General features: G+C 35.7%; 1 long non-coding RNA gene across 2 annotated transcripts; it reads right to left on the reverse strand.

Moving 5' to 3' along the window:
- Window positions 1–8,334: 8,334 nt before the first annotated feature.
- On the reverse strand, window positions 8,335–17,344 carry LOC149207847 (uncharacterized). 2 transcript variants are annotated; one of them, XR_016252048.1, is made up of 3 exons: window positions 16,692–17,316; window positions 16,336–16,595; window positions 8,335–8,530 (listed from the first exon to the last, which is right to left on the reverse strand). It is a non-coding gene; the product is annotated as an uncharacterized LOC149207847 (long non-coding RNA). The 2 variants fall into 2 exon arrangements; XR_016252047.1 differs by lacking the exon at window positions 8,335–8,530 and having other exon boundaries at window positions 16,231–16,595; window positions 16,692–17,344.
- Between the last annotated feature and the right edge of the window lie 7,466 nt (window positions 17,345–24,810).

Consider the following 24,810-nt stretch of genomic DNA (forward strand, 5'->3'; position numbering starts at 1 on the left):
CTTCATACAAATATGAGGTGCAGGAGCTATCCCTATCCCACGCAATTCATCCATCAACTGTAGGATTGATCCAATCTTCATCTTGTGTTGTGATCTTGTATATCTGATCCAAATCATCATCATTTTCCACAAAGTCGTGAACAGGTTCAGTATAACGTGCTCCTTCTACAGGGTGTAATGGCACTACAACCTTGAGCAACTTATTTTCAAATGTCATCTTCCATTTATTCAAGTTGATTACCACCTTCATATAAATATCCCACTCAATTCCTACTAGAATGGGGTATGGGTTACTATCATCCACTATTTCAATGACCTCAAAGTCATCCAGCGCACTCACTCCCTCAATATTGACTGTTACACCATATAAACGTCCCATCGAAATAATCTTCTCTTGATTTTCCATGCGCAGCTGAATAGGAGACCGCTGCAACGTAAGTCTCCCCATCCTCTCCCATGTCTACTTAGGTAGGAAGTTCGTATCAAACCCCAGATCCAAGATTACCTGGTCCATTTTTTATTCACCTATCTGTGTAGTCAGCCTCATCTTGCACCCTGTGCACTTCATATGCTTACCAATTTTCCTCATAGTCTGATGTTCAACAAGAGTCTTTTCTTTATTAGTGCACTTGTCGATTAACTCTTGCAACCCTTCTACTGATTTCTAATCGCGCAATAGCTTCATACAGGTCTTCAGAAAAGTAGCTAGTATTGAAGGATCTACTTCTTGTGTCACACTAGTCTCTAGCATTTTCTCCTGACTTCCTGAGGTCGAGGCCTTAGCGAAGTTCTTATTTTCTTCCATGAAGGTCTCTTTAGTGTGTTTAAGATCAAATTCTACTTCCTTCTAAGTAGCCTTGTGCACCCAACCATCATCCTCAGGATGCTTACCTTTATCTGCACTAGTCGCCATACCACTTCTCGTCACTATATTTATGCTATGATCTTCTTTGTGGGGCTCGATCATCATCATTTGAATTTTTTTTGTAGGTTGCGCCTTATTTTCTTGCATCTTTGTCATAAGGACTAGACATTCCTTTATCACATGGTCAAACTATCTGCAATATTGACACAACGAATGTGTGGGGTTTTTACAATCTCACACAAAGTGCCCTGCTTTGCCACAGTTATAGTAGATTACCTTCCCACACCCTCGACCCGGTCTGTTGCCTCTTCCTTGTCCTCAGCCTTGGAATCCTCTGAGCACAGCTCCTGTTCCCTGATCCTAAGGCCGGTTCTCTTCTTGCATTTAGTAGGTAGGGGTTGTATCCATCAACAGCCCATAACTTCTACAATGGCATTCATCATGGCCCACAGATTTTCAAAAATTGCAAAATAATTGCTGAGGGGTCTGTACAAACTTCTGCAGTAAATGACAATTATCAGTGGTGTGATGTCCTGTAACCTAATAGATAGTGCACCATAGCACAACTCCCACGCTCAGTCCAACATTATTCTCTAGTTTCAGTGGGACAGGCCCTCCCCCAATAATATAGTTCTTATAGATCGGGCAATGGTACTTGTCATGTCCATGGCTCTTGCACTTCAAACACTAGACCTCAGTGCACCTCTGGCTAGGCTTCCTTTCTTTTCTTCAGACTCTGCAACTCCAAATGCAAGCTTTCAAGTTGTGAGTGAATCTGTTGCACTCCAAGGTTCGTATCTTGTATGGGCGAGGCATCCAACCTCATCGCAATCTCTAAGACTTCTATTTGCATTGCTATCTTTTGCTATGACAAAGACACTCTTGAGTGTGGCAAGAGTGATGTTATATACCAGTCGTGATGTTGGGAATCTGTAATTATCATATTGGCCTGCCTAATCAGGCATTTCAACTTTGATCGAAATCCCAAGGCGTTTCATCTACCTTCTGTTGGATCTCCTTAAACTCAATTACTGATTGCACCTCTAACTTAGGCTTACTGAACTCCTTATTCAAGGCTTGTTGGGTCTCTGCCAACGTCGTGTTGGGGTAATCATTGCAATACTTGATGTACCATGTTAATACATGATCATGTAAGGATGTAACCAGTTGTGCTTTCTTGATGTTATCATATGTAATTTGTTGTACTATCCATACAACTCCTGCGACAAACCAAAATTGTTCGAGATCTTCACTCCCTACTCCTTTAAAAATTGGAATTCATAGCATTTTCCATGTTTAATGGTGGAAGTGGAGGTGGAGGGAGTGACGGTGTAGATGTGTGAGGTGGAGGTGGAGTGGATGGATGAGGTATCCTTGGGATACCTTGCATAATTAACTAAACTTCACTTCACGGTGTAGCTGGCACCGTCCCTTCGTTGTCACTTGAAGGGGGTTCAATGAACAAACTATAATCTGGGCTTGATCCTAGTCTTCAATGATTTTAACCCTAACAACATAACAAATTTTAATCCTAGTCTTCAATGATTTTAAATACTTACCCCACGGTCCTTTAAAGAGCCTTCATTCCGCTTCACCGTAGATGATATTTTTGTCAATCGCGAAATAAGTCACAAAACTTCCCAACCCACACAATATTTATTTTTGATGCCTCCAAACGTCACAGCAATTCAGGATTCCACACTGTAGGACCGTCAAGCCTCCACGTCCCTTGATTATTGGCCAATTTAGACAACTACTGGTGTAGTTCATCAGGGAAGAAACAGAAGAATGCATCGGCCTCGTTTGTGTACAAAAATCTCTGCAAGCACTGTTCCTTGGATAATTTAGGGCTCTTATTCTTTTGAGATATGAATGCGTGCACGTTTTGATCAATGCACTTGTCAATCTCTTTCTTTGTAGGAAACCATCTATCACACATCTCTTAGATAGATCTCGGTCCCGGCAATGGAACCATTTGTTGGCTTAAGGGGGCTTGACCCGGGTTCAGGGTTGTTCACACCGAGCAACAAAACCCTAGCTACTAGCCCTTTCAGCAACAACCTTCATAGCGCAGGTTGCAGTCTCACCTGAAGCAGTATTGGGGGATGATAGAACTAGGTTTCTACATCCAAAGGTCGTGTGATAAGTGATCTTAAGCCTTTGTAGCTCAGATCTTCCTTCACATAGATCAGTATTTTTCTATGATCCACTATTGTAACTCTAAGAAAATAGCTTTTAGACCTTCACGAAGGCCTGTGATCAGACTTTATAGATCCTAAAGAAGCAAACTGTCCACTTTTGCACACTAATTATTAACCCTAGATTTGCCTTCACACAAGTCTACCCAATTCATTAGAAATCATAACAGAATTAACCCTTATCTTCACAAAAACACATAATTACTTAGCTCTTGCATTCATATTAAATATTCAATAAGTTCACGCAATATTTACACATTATTCCATAACAAAAATATCATTGCGTGATAGAGCATAACATGAACAGAAATAAGAATAATACTCAAAAGCAAGATAATTGTCACAAAATCAGTCTTTATTAAGATTACAAGGAAGTTCCTGAAGGGCACAACCAAACATGACACCTTGGAATCATTAAAAATAAATATAATCAAGAAATGAAAACCAGGAAATTCACATCAAGGGTGAATGATGTTAGAAACTGAGGTAATTAAATCAAGAACAAAACTTGGGTTAAGAGAATCATAGAAAGAAATAAAATATTTTACCTTAAAAACTCAACCCTTCCCATGTTGGAAAATATTAGGTAGATAATGTAGTTTAATTAGATAAAAAGGGGAAAGGGGGACATAAATGTAAGGATAAATATTAATACTAAAATAGTTAAACCTAATTAAGAGAAGAGAATGGTGAATTAAAATAAGATTAATAAATTAAATTTTAGAGAAATATACAAAACCTCCATGTGGCAACAATCAACATAAGAATATCCATCTAAGAGATAATTTGAGTTAAATTAGGGAGTAGATAGGGGATCAAATCTTGATTCGTCAATTGGCTTTATTAATGAACACAAATTAAGGAGTAAAAAAATGGGATCAAGAGACAACTAGGAGAAGAAATAAAAATTGTGTTGAGGTGAGGAAAAACATTATTTTAAATTAAAATTTAAGTAAATAATCTTGGAGATCCTTGATGAGAGAGTGACACACGGGTGTGTGAATAATCAAACTATTGAATTATCAAAAATAATTATTTGAATTATCAAAAATAATTAACTATGCATGAAATGCCAAGTGTCACCTATGAGGACTCCTATAAAAGAAGGGGCAAGCCACAGGAGAAGGGACTTTTTGGACCCTAATGTTGGATGGATAAGACTATGCCAGAGTAGTGACTACGAGCTATAGTGAGTTTGGTGAGGCAGAGGACTTTAGAGAGGGGACTCTTGAGCCAAGGAGTGCTCTCCTTTACCAGCTAATTACATTCCTCCATTGTACAACCCCATTGCAGCTCGGGGGTCCATAAGGAAGGAGAGTACCCAAGGAATAGGTTGGGAGGTCAACCGGTGGGTCATTGGATTCGGATTAAGCACGTCGACATTCACACTTGGAGGCGACTGACAACGAAGGAAGGCAAATAGCGGCAAGTGAAGTTTTAATCTCGTTTCCTGGTGAACGGTACCTATGTTGTTATAGTATTCTTTTGTATGACTTCATTATGTTTTTAGTTAACAACATGTAAATTTAATGATATGTTCAATAAAGAATTTCTGGAAAGTTTTATATATTGCTTAAATGATTTTTGAATTCCCAATGCTATTTTTCTTATGGATGTATTTTAGTATTAAAAAAAAACAATTATAAGGTTGGTCCCTACATTGTATACCACATTGCATCCCTAGTCCTAGTCTAGCTCCCATGGCACTACCATGTCAATTCAAGTGTGGGACTGGTCATGTCCTCACCCCATGACATTTTTCGTTATTTTGACATTTATCTAGTTCACACCCATCTGGCGTTTCAACCTCATGACAACCTTTGCCCCACCGAACCCCTGGATCTCTAGATCTAGTTGTGTTTGAGGGAAATCTGACCCAGGTCCCGTCCAACCTTCACATATGGGAATGCCCCTTTACCACTCCTGGAATTTTAGATGTCCAAATCTAGTTCTTGCTCAAAAGTGATATGGCCAGACACTCATATGGGTTGTCCCAAGGTGTGTGTCCCTCTATCACTCATAGATCCTAGATCCCCAAATCTAGTTGTCACTTGAATGTAATCCAACCCATATCACATTCGAGCCTTTGCATATGTGTGAGACCTCATCCAACCACGATTCCATGCATCCCAGATGCGATTGGCTTTTGAAATTGAAATTTGGCCAAATGATATCTAGCCTCCGCATGAATAAACTACACCTTACAAGTCTCGGAGCCCATATCGCTGGATTTAAATAGAGATTTCTTAGAACAAGGGCGATCTTCTTGAATGCCAAATTTCCTAAAGATAAAGGTCAGGTCTTGAACAAAGGCACTTAGAAGTACTATGCCATTCGAGAAGAAGATAAATGGGGCACCAGCAAGAAGATATATATATATATATATATATATAGTATAGGTATAGAGTCATGATGGTAAGAATGTAGGTACATGATTGTTGATCGAAGGACACATATAAGAACATACTCATAGAGTTATATATGCTATGTAACCTTGAGAAAATTTGTTTAATCAACGAGTCCCAAGGTTTACAATTAAATGATAACAAGAAGTTGGAACATATAAAGATTCTATAAAAGTAGTAGATAAATTTGTTAATAAAAGAAGAAATTTTATTAAAGAACAACTTCGTTACATTACGCCAATGACATCATGTCAATATTGGATTAAGTAAATGTAACAAAAAAATAGTGTAAAATTAAAGGTATATTGCAAGCTCCCTCCCAAAGAGGAAACCTATGGAACATCATGAAAACATGAAAATTTCCATGTCCTAAGAGACTTTAACTAGAAAAGCAGATAACTATGCTAATGAGATACGTAAATTACAAATAGGTGAATTGAATATTATTAGCCGAAACGAGTCTGCTATAATTCTCTAATGGTGAATGAAGTCTATTAAAAAAAAATCTCTAATAATGTTGTGTTGTAAATTTTGTATTTTGTTAACACAATTTTGTAAAATTCACTCACAAATCCCTTTTTTTTATTTTGAAAAATGATATATTCTCCTTCTGAATAAAAACACAATTAAAAATTTTAATAAATTTACTCTATACTACCTGACGTAATTCAAATACTCTTTCCTATTAATAATTGGTGTATAATTATAAATTTTCCTTGTATTTTTATGGCATCTCATAAAATCCGAGCTTGCACTGAATTTTGGATCATAACAGGTAAAAAAACTATCCAGCAAATGAGTTCCCCGAGTCCATTACTTGTTTCTCGCTCTAAAACATATTGAAGCTGCCTCGTATTTTGATTTGCCCTGGTGGGTTGAAGCGTTCCAGAGTTTTTGATTGTTCAAGCTATTACACCATGTCCTCCCTGTAAAAGCGTTGTACATGCGTTTTCAACCCATTTTTCTCGACGGCAATTTTTCTTCCAATAAATTCCAGCTTTCAATCCATCTTCTGTGATTTAGATTTGTGTAGTTTTTCTTCCTTGAGGCATTTTTATGCCGATTTGGTGTAATATCCTGCTGCTGCCCATGTTTTCTATTTGTTTTTGTTTTTATCGGTACAGGATTAGTCTCCTCTCTGCTTGCAATGGGTAAAGGCCTGTCTCTGTCGATCTCTGCTCAAGCGAGAGCAGCTGCAGAAGCACAAGGGTTTGAAAGATGCGAAAGGAAAAGAAATGTTTGAGTAGTTGAAGTAAGGTGGCGAATTTACAGAAATCTAGAGTGTAAGTTTGAGGAGTTCAACATCAACAAACCAATAAGAGAAGAACTGGATGCAATGGGAGTGCATTCCGAATGGCTTTTTGCATGACTGTCATTTTCACATGGTGTTGTTTAATTATTCTATGTTTTTAGTGTTGTTTACTTATTTCATGTTTTTAGATCTTGGGTTAATATCTGGTAATATAATTGCGAGTGAGATTATGAATTTTGGGTATATAGAATGTGTTTTTGATTATGTAAAATGGCTTAGCGATCTGTAAAACATTTATACCATGTGTTTTGAACTGCATAAAATAATTCAATATTCTAAAAAACTCTGTAACACTTGTATAATGCAAATGCAGTTGTCTTTAGTGTGATTTTTTTTATTTTTTCGGTGCTAGAATCTGGTGGAAAATTATGAAGTGAAATCTAGATTTGTGTTATTTAAACTGTTTTTTTGACTGTATATATGGATTCAACACCCTTAAAAACTTCTAGGGCACTTCGATTGTGCAGGGGTTTACCCATCAAACTTGTGATTTCAATAATTCCTGCCGGCTTTTAGAGAAATTAGACTAGAAAAACTCACTTGGAAAACTTCCAAAAAATCTCACAAAAAACAACTCAAATGCAAATTTCATAACTCAAACTTATAAATTTAACAAATATTTACCAAATTTTAAACCAAAAAAAAACCACAAAATATACCAAAATAACAAACTCCAAACCATATAATAGTTAGTCTACATACTATTGAATTAGGCATCAATCAGTTACAAGTTCAAGATGGTTCAAGATGTGTCTCTGTATAATGCAAATGGAGTTGTCTTTAGTGCAACTTTTTAAACTTTTCGGCGGCGGAATCTGGCGGAAAATTTTGAGGTGAAATCTTGATTTGTGTTATTTACACTGATTTTTTCACTGTATATATGGATTCAACACCCTTAAAAACCTCTAGGGCACTTCAATTGTACAGGGGTTACCCATCAAACTTCTGATTTCAATAAATTCTTGCCCCACTTGGAAAACTTCCAAAAAATCTACCTCTTATTTCAATAAATTCTTGCCGGATTTTAGAGAAATTAGACCAGGGAAAACCCACTTGGAAAACTTCCAAAAAATCTCACTAAAATCAACTCGAATGCAAATTTCATAACTCAAACTTATAGATTTAACAAATATCTACCAAATTTTAAACAAACAAAACACCACAAAATATACCAAAATAACAAACTCCAAACCATATAATAGTTAGTCTACATACTATTGAATTAGGCAGGAATCAGTTATAAGTTCAAGATGCGTTCCTGTATAATGCAAATGGAGTTGTCTTTAGTGTGACTTTTTGGACTTTTCGGTGCCGAAATCTGCAAAAAATTTTGACATGAAATCTTGATTTGTGTTATTTAACTTGGGTTCTTGACTATATATATGATTCAATACCCTTAAAAAATTTCCAAGGCACTTTGATTGTGCAGGGGTTACCCATCAAACTTGTGATTTCAGTAAATTCTTGCCAAATTTTAGAGAAATTAGACCAAAAAAGCCACCTGGAAAACTTTCAAAAAATTTCACTAAAAACAACTCAAATACAAATTTCATAACTCAAACTTACAAATTTAATAAATATCAAACAAATTTTAAACCAAAAAAAATCACAAAATATACCAAAATAACAAACCATGGAATAGTTAGTGTACATACTATACGCTACAACCAGAGCACTTGTACCACATGCCAAGAAAGTCCCATGCACTTGTACCACATGCCAAGCAAGTCCCCATGTGCTGTGTCATTCACTACCAAGACTTTTTTTAATTAGCCAAGGAGGCAATAATATATAAAATAAATAAATTAAATATATATAAACACAAAGTTTTGTTTTAAATATCCAATTATATTAGATATTTAAAATAATAAAACTTTCTGGTGTCAAAAGCAAATTAGTAACAGTCAAATGGTAAATGATTGCTATATACACTACTTTCAGCAAGTATAATAAAAGTTGACCAACCCGATTGAATCTCTCATCTTTTTTATGCGCCCAAAATCTAACAAAATAAACCAATCACAATTTGAAAAAACTCTGGGGGCATTAAAGCCATTGCAACATGTTATGAACCTAATATGATAATTGCTAATAAATTGACTGAAAAGGGTTGTGCTTATTCCTGAAGAAAAACAATTTGTAACTGAAATTAAAAAGTGAACACTTTATAATTTTATGTGCCCAAAATCTAACCAAATAAACCAATCACAATTTGAAAAAACTCTGGGGCATTAAAGCCATTGCAACATGTTATGAACCATTGCAACATGTTATGAACCTAATATGATAATTGCTAATAAATTCACTGGAAAGGGTTGTGCTTATTCCTGAAGAAAAACAATTTGTAACTGAAATTAAAAAGTAAACACTTTATAATTGAAATTAAAAAATCTGAATTTTGAAAATTTAAATTTCTAAACAAAAATCTGAAAAGCTACTGCATTTTAAATAAATTTAATAATAATTTTTTATTTAATTAAATAACTTTAAAACAAAAAGAAAGAAGTATGAGCGCCAGGTCAAGCAAAGTCTCCAACCCAGAAAGTCTCCAACCCAGAACGGATGTTGCAATTGGCCAAAGAATTGGCCTCTCCAAGAGGATATGTAGAACAGACTCCAAAATACTCCTTCCAACCCTAGTCTTAGTGTGTTTATGTAGATTCTTGTCATTCCAAGATACATATGATATGAATGTGATAACATGAGAACAATTTAAAAAATAGCCATTCTAAAGACAGTATCAGATATTATTTATTTTTGGAGAAATAATTTAAAAAATAGCCATTCTAAAGACAGTATCAGATATTATTTATTTTTGGAGAATAGGAAAAAAAAAGAATAAGATTTTTAATTTAGATAAATAAGATATGACACAATTTTAGGCAAATAAAAATATTACTCTAGCAAAGATAAAATTATTTACTATGGTGTAGTCTTATCTCTTCGAGATAATATAAATCATAGTAAAAATAAGATAAAACACTATTTTGACATTGTGTAATTTCATTTTTCAGGGTAATAAAGTCATAGTAAAAATAAGATAACACATTATTATCTACACCATCATATATACTCAACAGTTTTTCAAAAAGTCAGTGGATGACCACTAACTTTTTGAAGAATTGTTGAGTATATATGATGGTGTAGATAATCTAGTTTTTATTTATGAACAGCATCCTGTGAGGTGCAATTATGGTTTTATATATAGAATACCAATCACAGCGTCATCCTGTGAGATGATTTTTTGATTTCTTGATACAACATCATCTTCTGAGATGATTTTTTGTTTTTTGACCCAGACATGTTCAGGAATGGTTTGTAGATATTATAGCCATGGATGAAATCCGCATATGCTAAATAGCATATATGTAGACATGTTCAGGAATGGTTTGTAGATATTATAGCCATGGATGCAATCGGCATACGCTGAATAGCATATATTATATGTAATTACTAATTTTTCACCATATAATGAAAGATTACGATTTTTCCAATGGAACCAAAAAGAAAGAAAAAAGATAACACATTATTTTGACATTGTGTAGTGTCATGGTAAAAATAAGATAAAACATTATTTTGACATTGTGTAGTCTCATCTTTCAAGGTAATAAAGTCATAGTAAAAATAAGATAACACATTATTTTGACATTGTGTAGTCTCATCCTTTCCCGTAATAAAGTCATAGTTAAAATAAATATTTATAAGAAAAATAAAAATGAAAGGTTTAAATAGATTTTAATTTAAAAAATAAAAAATTATAATTTAGATAAAATAAATTTTTATATTATTTTGTAAAAAAATATTAATTAAAAAAATCTAATAGAAATAAAATAAAATAAACAAATCTTTTATTAGGAAAGAAAGGTTTAAATAGATTTTAAATTTTTCAAAAAAAGAAATTATAATTTAGATAAAATAAAATTTTATATTATTTTGTTAAAAAAATATTAAGTAAAAAAATCTAATAGAAATAAAATAAAATAAATAAATCTTTTATTAAGGAGTCAGAATATGTGTCAATGGAGGGTACCCCCTGTGTCAATGGAGGGTAGGTACCCCCCCTACCGCATTCCATCGCATTTAAGAGGGGATGGCGTTACTATCTCGCCCTATGCAATCACACATGTTAACTGTAATACATCTCTTCGCATTAACATGGTAGCTCTCATTCCTTCTGCGAGCTCTTGGCCTATTTGTCGCAGCTTTGTGTTCTCCTGCAATCTATGTAGCATTCCCCCATCGCAAGTGGGATATTCCCCAACATTCCCCCATCGCAAGTGCGATATTCCCCCACAACGCTGGGTTTGTAGAAACTTCGTTCGTCTATCATGGCTCCATGTTCTTCTGCAATGTCTATGACAATCCCCCGTCACAGGTGGGATATATCCCCGACAACACTGGCTTTGTGGAAACTTTGTCAATGAAGTTTTCGGTCCCTTGGAGGTCGGCCTCCATTATACACACCTTGCGTTGATATTTCACACGTGGAGCAAGACAATAACGACTAAGGAAACGACTCCTAGGACATCGGAAGCAATTGCAACGGGGGGGCAAATATGGAACATGAAGTGGCTGGTGAGGATTCAGGGTTCATCCACATCTCCACGCCCAGTGGGCAGACAGTTATGGGTTAATTTTTTCTATTTTGGATTCTCATTGGTATGCCTGGGATTTTATGGTTTTTGGACCTTACCTAGAGCTATTCTTTATATGCTTATCCTCTTTCACTACCAATTCATCTAATTCCTAGGCCCCTCTGACAACCAAGTGCTAAATTTCTTCTCATATTTTCCTACACTCTATCAACTTGTTTCATTGGTTTTTCCCTTCTACTAGAGGGGGTTTTTCTCCTCATTGAGTACCATGCCCTGCTAGTAAACAATGTTTCATTAGGGGTCTCGAGATCGATGCCCTCGGGACTAACCTCGGCCCAATCCCAAGCTCAAACAAGACAGCCATATTCCACTCCTCCACGCTTCCAGAAATCCAAGAGGAAATCCATCGGCTAGAAGCTTTAACTACAAATGATTTCCAGACCTACTTTGATTTTGAAATCCAAAACGAAGTTGTTAGTTCGGTTCTCGACCCTGGTCATACCAGAGGACAATGAGGCCAATCTCTCAATTCCAACACCCTCCATTGGCAAATGAAGACGCTCCTGGGCAAGGTCATTAAGGAAAAAACAGGAGGACCACAATGATATTATAACTTGTCTTAACGAGATTCAACAAGTCCAACACCACCAACGCTCCCATTTCATCAGCTTGGATGCTCGCTTAGACCACATAAAAAGTCATCTTCAATGCGGCCTTAAGCCTCTACCTCTAGCAAACACAAGCACCAAAGATCTGGCCCTAGCCACTTCCTCGGATAATTGATGTTTCCTTTAGCCTCTTAGCTAATGATTTTTCCTTTCAATCTGTGTTGCATGAGTTCGCGAACCCAGGTGTGGGGTTCTCGAACCCGTCTCGAGTTCCCATTCCCATGAACCAGGTGTTGGAACGAGTACCTCTCAAAAGAACCCAAAAGAAACCGGTACTTAGTATCTTCAGGATGGGTTCTTTTGTGTAAACGCGTTCACCGAACCCCCAAAATGGCTATGTGAACCCTGAAAACAGGGGCATGAGGGGTTCTTTACGGTGTTTTTCCTTTGTCCAAAAATCCTTTTCTTCTCACATTCCACGTAATGGCTTGTTGCTGGGTTGAATAAGTTCATGGAAGTTCAAAATTCCAGTATTAAACAGATGATAGAGAAATGATTTGGCTATCGGATATCTATATGACATATATCAGATGCAAGATAATCTCTCCCTGCCCAAGATTAGCTTACAAATACCTTAATAAATTCAATGCATCCTTAATTAACTAGTTCACTATAATGACATTTTTACATTTGAAGTTGGGTTTTATAGATTGTCAGGTTAATGCAGTGGGATCGTTGTACCGTAATTTTATCTGAATATGATAGAACCATACTAGAAGGGTCGTTATGTTATTTTCAGTGCAAGCCCTACTCTTAGCCTTCATAGTTCACTGGGATGTAGTTAGTAGGTCCACTAAATATATAAGCTAAAGTGTTATTCATGAAACTATTGGTAGAAGGATGGCATTATGTTATTTGGAAACATTCTTTGAGGGACTAACAATAATGAATTTCATGGAGGTCAGCTTGATAATTTATATATATTATACTTTATAAAATATATAATATATATAAATTATAACATATCCCATGACGAACTCATGTACCCTGTTTCAAAAAGTGACGCACCCGTTTTTGAACCCAGGTTTCCTTGCAACATAGCTTTCAGTAGAACAGTTTCTTTATGCAGTTGTGTAACTAGCAGTAACTAGTACTTGAATTTTTGTATATCTACCTTAGGGCATGTCAGGAACTTGAACTGCAGGCCAATTTATTTTAGGATGGTTTTGACTGATAAAAGATAGACCTTTGTTAACAGTTTTGGTTTCCCTCGTGACAGACTACAACAATGTTAAGATTAAACAGTCATCTTGGATTTTATATAAATGCTATATTTATTTTAAAAACATAAAAACAGTTAATTTAAAAAAAAAATAAGATATACATATTTTATGGAAGAAGATGCTATAGCGTGTATTATTATTGGAAGCGTCTTCTGAATTACAAACTACCTGCTAATCTTAAACGTTTGGCTTAATGCATACTTTCTCTACCTGTGATAAAAAAATCTACAACATACTACCTTCAGTAAAATTAATTTGTATATAAAAACTACTAAAGAAAGTATATGTTTCAATCTCAAGTTATTAAGTTCGCTAAAACTTCATGAAACAGATTTACCCAAATAATATATTTTGGTTTGAAAACAATTCAGAATCACACCCAGTATTCCTGAATCTAACCCTCTTCTCTGTAGTCTCTGTGGGTTTTTGGACTTGGAGCTTACTTTTGATATTGTGTTAAAAAGGAATTTCATTTGAAGATTAGGGTTATTGTGCAATTTAACTCCAGTGTCCAGCAAGGGTTCTAAATTTAACCCAATATTCTTGGATCTAATTTAACCCTCTCTGGCTCTGTAGGTTTTTTTAACTGGGAGCTTAATTTTAATATCTTATTAAATGAAATTCCATTTGAAGGGTAGGGTTATTGTGCAATTTAACTCCAGTGTCCAGCAAGGATTCTAAATTTAACCCAGCGTTTTTGGATCTAATTTAACCAGTGTTGTTAAAATCGCGATAAAATCGCGATTTTTTCAGCTTGCCGATTTAATCGCGATTTTTATACGAAAAAATCGCCTATTTTTTTTTGCCGATTTTTATTGAAAAAATCGCGCTTTTTTCAAAAAATCGCGATTTTTTCGAAAAAATCGCGATTTTTAACGAAAAAATCGCGGGGGATTGGGACAGCGCGATTTTATAATTTTTTTTTTGGTTTTTCATTTGGTCATTTGGGTTTTTTCATGCAATTTTTTTTGAAAGAAACAAATAATTTTTGAGTGGGGCAGCTTAATGATAAAGTCTAGGCCCTAGTATGGATATGCTATTCATGGTAATGTTAAATTCTTAAAGTAAAAGTGACATTCTCCTTAATCTTCATTTTCATCCTTTTACTTAAATTTTTAACATTACCATGAAATGACTCAGGATATTTGAGAGTGGTTCCAGCCTCATTGGATTTCATATGGAGAAAGTAGAATTTTAGATTTCATTTAAAATCCAGCAGACTTATCAGTTTTTCAGGATTTCAGGATTGGGAGATTGTAATGTTTCCAGGTGACACCACCTGCCCTGCCACCAGTAGAGGACGTGGTCTATCTCCTATAGCTCCTACTTCTAGTTCTTCAACTTCTAGAGCACATCAGACTCCACTGCCATCTCCACCAGCACAGGCACCAACATCTACATCTAGAGGGAAAGGGAAAGCTGTGGCATTTTCTCGCAAGAGGGGCAGAGGAAATCAATAGGATTAGACTTCATTTTATTGTCTATGACATTATGACATGATGAGATACATTATCATATTTTTTGTTGATATTTTGAGGCTGAGTTGGGACTCAGGAGTCAGGACTTACTATTCAGGACATGATTCAATGTTATGTGTGATTTTAGCGCTAGAAATGATATTAAACATCTTATATATTAGTTTTTTTATCATATTTATGTGTCAATGTATTTATTTTATGTTGTAGATGGTTTAGATATTAAAAAAATTGAAAAAAAATGAAAAAAAATGAATATTTTTGTACCAAACGATTTTTTCCCGCTTTTTTCTGATTTTTTCCCGATTTTTCCAATTTTTTCCGATTCGTTCCCCGCGCCGATTTAATCCCGCTCGCGCTTTTAACAACATTGAATTTAACCCTCTCTGGCTCTGCAGTTTTCCTGAATCTAACCCAGTATTTTTGGATCTAACTTAACCCCCTCTTCTCTGTAGGTTTTTTAACTTGGAGCTTACTTTTGATATTGTATTAAAATGGGATTTCATTTGAAGGGTAGGGTTATTGTGCAATTTAACTCCAGTGTCCAACGAGGGTTCTAAATTTTACCCCGCATTCTTGGATCTAATTTAACCCTCTCTGGCTCTATAGGTTTTTTAAGCTTAATTTTAATATCTTATTAAAATGAAATTTCATTTGAAGGGTAGGGTTATTATGCAATTTAACTCCAGCGTCCAGCGACGGTTCTAAATCTAACCCAGTATTCTTGTATCTAGTTTAACCCCTCTCTGGCTCTGTCGGTTTCTCAATTTGAAGTTTAATTTTGATACTATATTAAAATAGAATTTCCTTTGAAGGATAGGGTTATTGTGCAATCTAAATCCAGTGTCCAGCGAGGGTTTTGATTTTCTCTATCTCAAAAATTAAAGCTTCAAGAAACTTTTCGCAAGCATACCATTAACAGGAATCAGAAACATAATTAATTCATTGTTGCCAATGAACAAACTTAGTTTGGGCGTTGGTAAAAGAGATCATATTTGAATGAGAGATTAAAATTATCGATAGAACTCTTCATTCTAGAAACAGAATTCTTCGGCTATACATTAACACTATTAAAGGAATTTTTAAATATTTCAGGTAATAAATAATTCACCATATTATTGTTCAGTAGTTGTAAGAATTATAATTATTTGGTTGTTGTTTGATAGTGAGAATTATTATTATTTGCTATGAACCACAAATGCATGAATATAGAAAGTTCTTTATTGTTATTCAAGATAAATCACAGTACCTAGAATAACAATGAATATAGAAAAATCTTCACTGTTATTCAAGATAAATAAATCTCCAAAAATTCTGACTGACGAATATAGTTCACAATATTCTTCATTGATATGAATTAATAACATGGTTTATATATACAAGACAAGCATGTCTTCACAGGGTGAAGAAAGCCTAATATCCATTAAGAAAGATAGCAAGTTGCCCATATAAATGAAAGAGTTCAATAATAGAATACAGAAGGCGTTGAGACAAAACTAAAATAGCATATGTTATTTATCTTTTTCATGGTAGCACAAGATGTTTGATTACACATTTGAAGATGATGGAGGTCAAGTAAGAGAGTGAGTAGTACCTTAAGTTGAAAAGAATGAAGCAACCCTGTCAAATTGCTTCCATCTCTGATTATGCTTCTCGAAAATGCGATAACAGTATGACTTTGATATTACAATTACCCCTTTTAGACTCTTTTAATGCTGAAGGAGCCGCAGAACTGTTGTTGAACCACTCATCTCCAATGCCGATAGTTTGGAAGGGTGCTTGTCTTATCAGAATGAAGCGAAGATGCCTTTCCCAATATGGTAGTATTACAAGAAAGTGTAGTCGGTTACAACCCTGAAAAATGATTTCTTCAATTAAAAAGCCACAGGTCTGGGTAAGCTGTTTATTCTGTCAAATTCATTCAAGATTTGAGTCTAGCCTAACAAATACCTTGCAAAGAAACCATGTCTCCAGAAGTTTGAAACCTTGAGATTATCACCACAGCTGCTTAACGTGCGAACCAAAACCCTGTTTACAGAACTGGACATTAACAAGATCAGTTGATGGAAACCCCATAGATTTGACCCAAATATCCACATCAAGACTCAGTTTTCTTCCTATGAAGACAAAACCCAGAAGACAAATGTGGATTTTCTGGTCAAATCTGTGGAGTTCCATCTGATGATATTGTTTCCAGCCGTATTCGTTGATGAGATATTTCTTGACCGATACCTCCGTCTGCAATTGTGGATGGGGTTGGATGATTTTTTATTGGGGCTCCGCGTGAAACGAAAGCAGGTAGGGCATTAGCGAAACCGATCACAGGATAACAGTTAGATTTCGTTCTTGATCATTGTGTTTTCATGTCAAGTAGGGTTTTGGGGATTCAGGGAACCGCTATGCTTGAGCACCTACGCTCACATGAGCTCACAGGGAGAAACCGATCACAGAATAACAATTAGGTTTCGTTCTTGATCATCAAGTAGGGTTTTGGGGATTCAAGGAACCGCTATGCTTGAGCACGTGCGCTCACATGGTCTCACAGGGAGAAACCGATCACAGGATAACAGTTAGGTTTGTTCTTGATCATTATTAAGTAGGGTTTTGGGGATTCAGGGAACCGCTATGCTTGACCACGTGCGTTCACATGGGCTCATAGGGCTTGACCACATGGGCTCATAGGGCGGGGATCATTAGTGATGTTTACACATTTTTGGCAGAGTAATCTATCGAGGTGGAAGAATTGCTGGGACGGCGAGAAAAGTGGTCGGAATCCTGGTAAAAAAATTTCAAAATATTTTGTAGAGACAGTGTTTGAATCATGTTTTTATAGTGGAAATGGATTCAGCGCCATCAAAAACCTCTAAAATACCTAAAATTTTGAAGTTTAACAACTATAACTTAGATTTACAAAAATCCTTGCCAAATTTTCTCTAAATATGACCGGAATTTCCATAGCTTTGTGGTCAATTCCTCCAATAGACTACACGCGTATTTTTGGCAAGTCGTAGAACTACGAGATACTATGATTTATAAAGAAAATGTTTCCTCTACTTTACTTGCGGTGGGATCAGGGTTGGAATTTGAAACCAGGTTCATGCGTCAAATTCACTGGTTTTTACACCTTCTTATCCATTTTCACAATTTCAACAAAGAATGTTGACCGTTTTGCAATTTTTTTCACTGTATTTGATGGGCAAATCGCCCCATGACAGGTAATGTACTAGTCAAATTCCATCCCTGCGTGGGATGGTGTAGTGTATTAACCAGAGAGTAGTCTAACAACAAGTACACTTTGTTTTTGTGGATTCGTCACTCAAGTTAAAAATATGTTATTACGGGGAAATTTGCATAATTTGTGTTAATAAATATATATTATAGTACTTTCTATTCAAGTAAAATTTATAAGTTATATTAGTTAAGGGTAGTTAAATTAATAATGGTTAATAAGCGAATGGAATTTTGTTTTGGGAATAACTAATAAATTGAGATGTGAAGTGAATAAATTAGTTGTTTGCTCATGTACATGGACTTAATCACTTGTCCTCTTACACAAGCGTTAAAAAAACCATAAATAATGGTGAGAAGTAACTCTTACTAAATATATTTATTTACATCTTATTTCTATTTATTTTTTTATACAAATACTTGGTTAGACTATGGTCAAAAGTAATTTATGGTAAATATGTTATTTATTTGCTTCAAAGCTTAAGAATAATAATTCACTACACAAATATCTAAAAATAATGCATAAATATTGCAACTAACCCATAAATTATGATAAATAATGCATGGATATTGTAACCATGTCCATAAATTACGATATAAAATATGTGAGGTAGTGATCCACATAGTCTTATCTTGTGCAAAAATTGCAATAAGATTTTCAAGTTATGATCCAATCAAATATTTAAAAAATAGTTTTTAAATAATATTGAAAAATAAATATTTATTTTTTATAATTAAACATTATAAGTTACCATGGTCAATGTTAAATTAATAATGATAAAAAAACAAATCAAAAATAATAAAATAATGCAATAAAATTTAAAATAATATTAAAATTAATTGAGTTTAATAATTAATTATTTTAACTTAAATTTATTATGCTTCTAAAAAAGGTCTATTATTTTAAGCAATTAAATTATTTTGCTTTAACAAGTTTGCTTTAAAAGTTGATAGTGGAGAGGTTAAAAAATCTAATTTTTTAAGTTTGGAAAAAACATAATGTTAATTATATTGAGATGGTATTACATTAATGGTAATGAAATGTAAAGTATCTTTAATTGAAAAATAGATTAATTAAGTGTTTGAGAGGGATCAAATTTCTCTAGGTGCAAACTTTTTTGTGTAAAACTTGAGAAAAAAATTAACACCATGAGAGTTATTATAGTAAGTTTTAAAAGATTACCTACCAAAACACAAAACAATGGTTACAAATTTTGAATACCATGGGTTCTCATAAACCCAAAGCTCAAAAACTGCCCCTAATTTGATCTAGTGAAATTCACCTAAACTACCCAACAAAAATTAATAAAAAAATTATATAAATTCAAAAGTGATATAAAATTAAAATAAGAAAAAAAAAGGCTAATGTAGATTTCAAGAAAATGGAGCTCATTATTATTTTTATTTTATTTTGAATAATTTCACTAAGCCAACATAAATTATAATTTTATTGTGCCAAGAGGGGCTCTCACCGAGCATAGAAGAGATGTTGTAAGGTTATGTTATGTAAACATTTTGACTTAGTCAAATTACATACAAAAATAAACAAATGAATAAAATAACAAAATAAAATTAATAATTAAAATATTTTGACTAGGTCAAATTACAACAACAACAAAAAATTATTAATAATTAAACTAGCCTAGATTCATCTTAACTCAAAATCCAGCCTAGATTCATCTTAACTTAAAATCTATCAAGCATCGAGAGGGATCAAATCTCTCGAGGTGCAAACCTTTCCTCAAGTTTTGTACTCAAAAAAGAGATTTTCCCTTGATAAATTTGATCCCTCTCAACACTTGATAGATCCAGAGTTAAGATGGATCAAAGTTGGTTTTTATAATTGCGTCGAGAGGTGCTCTCCAGCCTAGTATGCTATGTTATGTTATGTAAACATTTTGACTCTGTCAAATTATCTAGCTAGCCTAGATCCATCGTAACTTCAGATCTGTTAGGTGCCAAGAGGGATCAAATCTCTCAAGGTGCAAACCTCTTTTTTAGTGCAACACTTGAGGAAAGATTTGCACCTCGAGAGATTTGATCTCTTTCGGCACTTGATAGATATGGAGTTAGGATTAATCTAGGCTATTTTTAATTATCGGTCTGATAGTACATAACATTGCATTACATTACATAACATAACAAGATAGGACATTACAATATCTCTTCCATACTGAGCTAGAGAGCGCCTCTTAGTGCAAAAATTAATTACATGTAAAAATGTAAGATAAAAAGGATTGGATTAAAAAGTTAAGAAAGAAGAAGGTATGTGATTAATTTTTTTTTTTCTTTTTTGATAGGAAAACCGCAATAACTAAGCAAGAGTCGAGACATCATGTATTGACCACGGACAGAGCAAAAACTCCATGGGGCCGCTTACTCCTTGAGCCTAATCAATACAAGCTAGAGCATGCCTTTAAAGACTTGAACCTAGGTCCTAATCAATACAAGCTAGAGCATGCCTTCAAAGACTTGAACCTAGGTGAATGAATTTCCATTCATTATATATATATATATATATATATATATATATAGATGGGCGGATCTGTTTTCAAATAGGTTTTTCATAATTTTAATTTAATTACCAATAATTATTAGGTGGATGGTAGGGATTTAACTTCCAAGGAAAATTTTAGAATATTTTGTAACACCCCCCTCCCACATTTACCCAATTTCACCAGCTTGTCTATTAAGACATGACCCAATGTCTTTGGTCCCATTAAGGAAGTGGGGCTGACTGCGGAAGACAAACTGACATCTCATAACATCCTATAGGAGGTACAAGTCCCTTAGAGGTTGAGTAAACACCCTAGGTGGCCAAAACCTGAGTTGGACACCCTTTTCTCTGACTTGGGTCCTCAACCGCACCCTCAACAAGTCCTCCATGTGGTTGGGAACCTCCAATCGCATGCACAAGCCTGCATCCATACAGTTGCAACCCAATTTCTCGAGTTAGGAACATGTGATCTCGAGATCTGAGCCTAGATTCTAAGTCAGCCTCTAGACCACCGCTCAAGATTTCCTGTAACTTCTCAGAATCAATAATGACATGACAACAATGCTAAACATACAAATTTGAAAGCATAAATTGACCTACACTGCCTAGAACATGAAAGGCATTTCGTCAAATACATGACAGATATCTAAGCTACAGGTAATGAATGCATATATGATCATAAAGGTATAAGATTCGTCTGAGAATCATCGAGAAGGCCCTATGCCCTCTCTACATAGTTGCAATAACACTTATTAGCCCATACATTCATTAACCAGTCCATAATTAAACAAATTCATAACAAGAGCCATATAAGATACACATCATATAACAACATATAACCAGATTAACCACCATATAAACTATGGAAACTCAACCATAATATCTTTTTTTGTTTTTTTCTTAAGCAAGAGACGGTCCTTCTATTAACTTAGGTAAAAAAATATTTTACACATGTTACAACAGACGCACAGAGGCGCAAACTCCCCCACAGGGAGAGTGAAAATACCCAAAGTACCCATAAAACCCTCCATAAATCAAACCGAAACAAGGCCTAGACTGCCCTGGAATCAAAAGTGGGCAAGTGGATCCAAAGTCCACTCCCTAAAACCCACCGGTGATATGTCTTCTAACAACACTGTGGTCAAAATTCAACCTGCGCGGAGGCGAAGCCCACAGAAAAGCCCTTAAGTTGCAAGATCAACGCTGACCGTTGATCTTCTCCTTCTGATCCAAGGGTTGGTGTCCATATCGCGCGGCTTACAAGCCCGCTGAATACCGCGCGATGAAGGCGGTTTGCCTTTTCGGTCCTCCACCACGTGTTGCTTCCTGAGTGGAATCATTGGCTTTTCATTAAAACCATCTTTGGTTTGGATGGCGCCCGATGAAGGTGGTAAACCAGTAGTGGTTTTATCCTTTCGGGCCCACCAACTTGCACACCAAAAGGTGGTCGTTGATCTTCCCTCTCTGAATCTGACGGCCACAAACCAAATCAGATCGCACATCTTCTCGCGGCTTACCCAGCGATGAAGGCGGTAATCACTATTCATCCACCTCTACGCGTCGCTTGTTGAATGGCATCGCTTGTCCTCTGAGAAAACCTCTCTCGGGTAAGAGGGCACCCGAAGCCGGTGGTATATCTCGAGCAGTTTTTGACCCCAGTAATCTCTTCCTTTGACCTCCCACGCATTTCCCAAGGAGGACATAACCGGAAGGGTGGCCTCTGTGGCGTTCATCTCCCATGGAATCACTTCTCCTGTGATCATATATCTGTTGTCTCGATTACTACCTTTGTTTCTAGAAGCACCCTTAGAAAACCGACAGTGCATATCCTCTGATAAGCCGTCTGAAGTGAACTTATTCATCGTTGTCATGAAGTAAAATTCTTTCTCTTGATTTTTCCTAATACTGTTGTCTGTCGCCAAGGGCCAGGGATGAGCATTCCTCCTTCAGCCTGTCATCCGTTACCTCCTCCCACTAGCAGCACAAGTCGATATGCTTGTTTCGAACCCCCTCATTGGCAAGCCAGTCTGCAACTTTGTTGGCTTCCCTATAAACATGCACCAACCTAAGAGTTCTCAACATTCTTAGGTGTGATTTGATTCTTTGGTAGACTTGCAAAAGCCGCCAGTGTACTGAGATTTTCTCTGGTGCAGTTCCAACATTTATTCGCTTCATTGAATTAATGACTAATTCTGAATCAACCTCAATGATGACATTGTGAATGTTGTACTTGATCAGTGTTTCCAAGCATAATTCCATCGCCATGAGCTCAGCCATATTATTGGATGCTTTTCCTAGATAACTGTGGAAGATGACTTGTATGTTTCCATCCTCATCCCTCATGACCCCTCCATAACCTGCTTCTCCTGGATTACCTTTTGAGGCCCCATCTATGTTAAATTTTAAGAAACTCAACCATAATATCACCAACACGTTGCCAATAAATATACATGAATCACAATAGAAGAATATAGCATATTAACATAGGAAAATACCAACCAAGTCCAAGACTTCCACGTACCACCCGACCATAGATTAGGTTGAACCAAATCTTTCTTTTAGTCAGTCACCCCTATGTCATATTCCAAGCGTGAATGTGGGATCTCATGAAATAAGCTAAACAAAACCAAACCAGGGCTTCCAGAGGCAAAACCACCTCAACCTTCAACTAGTGATTCTACCTCACGATCGAACATCACTAACACCAACCAGATCGGTCTCTACCTAAGTTGTCTAGGGCTCTACAAACTAGTAACTCAACCCACAACCTTCCAAGGCTCCAGAGTATTTGTCTAACCCAACTCCAGGACTAGTAACTCAACCCACCAAGGGCTCCAGAGCATTTTTCCAACCTAGGCTCCAGGACTAGTAACTCAACCCAAGTTGTTTCAGGGCTTCCAGAGCGTTTGTTCCAACCCACAAAAATAACTAATTATGAGCACCAACCAGAAAAAAATCAAGTGGAAAACCCACAACACCATGGCTATCCAGGAAATCACAAGGCAAGACTAAAATCATTGTCAATCCAGACAATCTTCCATGCAAATGACAAAACATAACCAAATAATCACATGTATCTACCATGCATCCATAAATCAACAAGGAAATCACACATGAAACTTGTTACTTGCAAATCAATCCAGATGTAGCTGCTAATCCACCTATTCCCTTGCACCTTCTTACTTTCCTTTGTCTTCTTGCTCCAGGTCCAAGGTATGCCAAATTGCTCCAAGAGTGCTCTAAGAAAACTCTAAGTGTGCAAGAGTACGAGAGAATGAGAGAATAAAGAGAATGTGTTAGGCCCCTATACTACTAGTGTAACCCCTTATTGTTATTAGTACAACCCCCTTATTATATCGTTGTGCCCATGTAGTCCCCATATTGTTATTATTGTGCCCCATAGAAGCCCACTATTGTTATTATTGTGCCCTTACATTATTATTGTTATGTCAGCTTTGATTATATTATGTCCCCTTAGACTCCTATATATAGAAAGGAGGTCTTGTGTATCATCCAAGAATTGTTCATTTGTATAATGTAAAGGAGGTTTCCCCCTCGAAGAGGTTGAATTCTAAGGCGTTGATCTATCTTTTCTATCTTTTTGTGAGCTGGTTTCATAACATTTGGTATCAGAGCTTTGGATTCTAGGGTTTCGCTGCTCCAAATAGGTCATCGTGGAATTTTCGCTATAACATTTTTTTGCGGTGTTTCAGAAGTGAAAAAAAACCAATTTGAGACAACAACGTTCTGAACCTCGGTTCCGAATTTCAGAGATTTTCACGCTATATTTGCGGAGATATGATCTGAGGAAGTTGGCATTTTTGCAGACTCCTGAATTACATTCCAAACAAGTGACCTGGGGAAAATAATCATAACTTTTGTTTTGAGCATCAGATTGAGATTTCGTAAGAATTTACAGAAAGTGGACGGACTGTATTTTCCTATGTATATTTTTCAGATCCTAAGGTCAAAACAGTGACACGTGGCACTTCCTACAGTTCGCTTTTCTGAAAAGGTATATAACCAGGTCATCTTGGGAGATTGTGCATAACTCTTTCTTGGAGAATCTAAATTCGATCAGACTGGTGGCATTGGAAAGAGGACGTAGAGGGTTATCACAGGTCACTATTTTAGAACTGGAAGATACAAAATTACAGAGTTACAGTCGTTTCGAGATCGAGCTCCTAAAATCAAGAAAAAGCGAGATGAGGAAGTTTGATGGCAAGGATTCGGTAGATTGGATACTACAGGTGGAGAAATATTTTGATCTACATGATGTACCACTATTACAAAAGGTATGTATTGCATCTAATTATTTAGAACCTGTTATGAAACCAGCTCACA

Source organism: Pinus tabuliformis, chromosome 1_2 (genome assembly GCF_031772625.1).
Source record: "Pinus tabuliformis cultivar Carrire ecotype Pingquan chromosome 1_2, CPIR1, whole genome shotgun sequence".
Classification (NCBI taxonomy): domain Eukaryota; kingdom Viridiplantae; phylum Streptophyta; class Pinopsida; order Pinales; family Pinaceae; genus Pinus; species Pinus tabuliformis.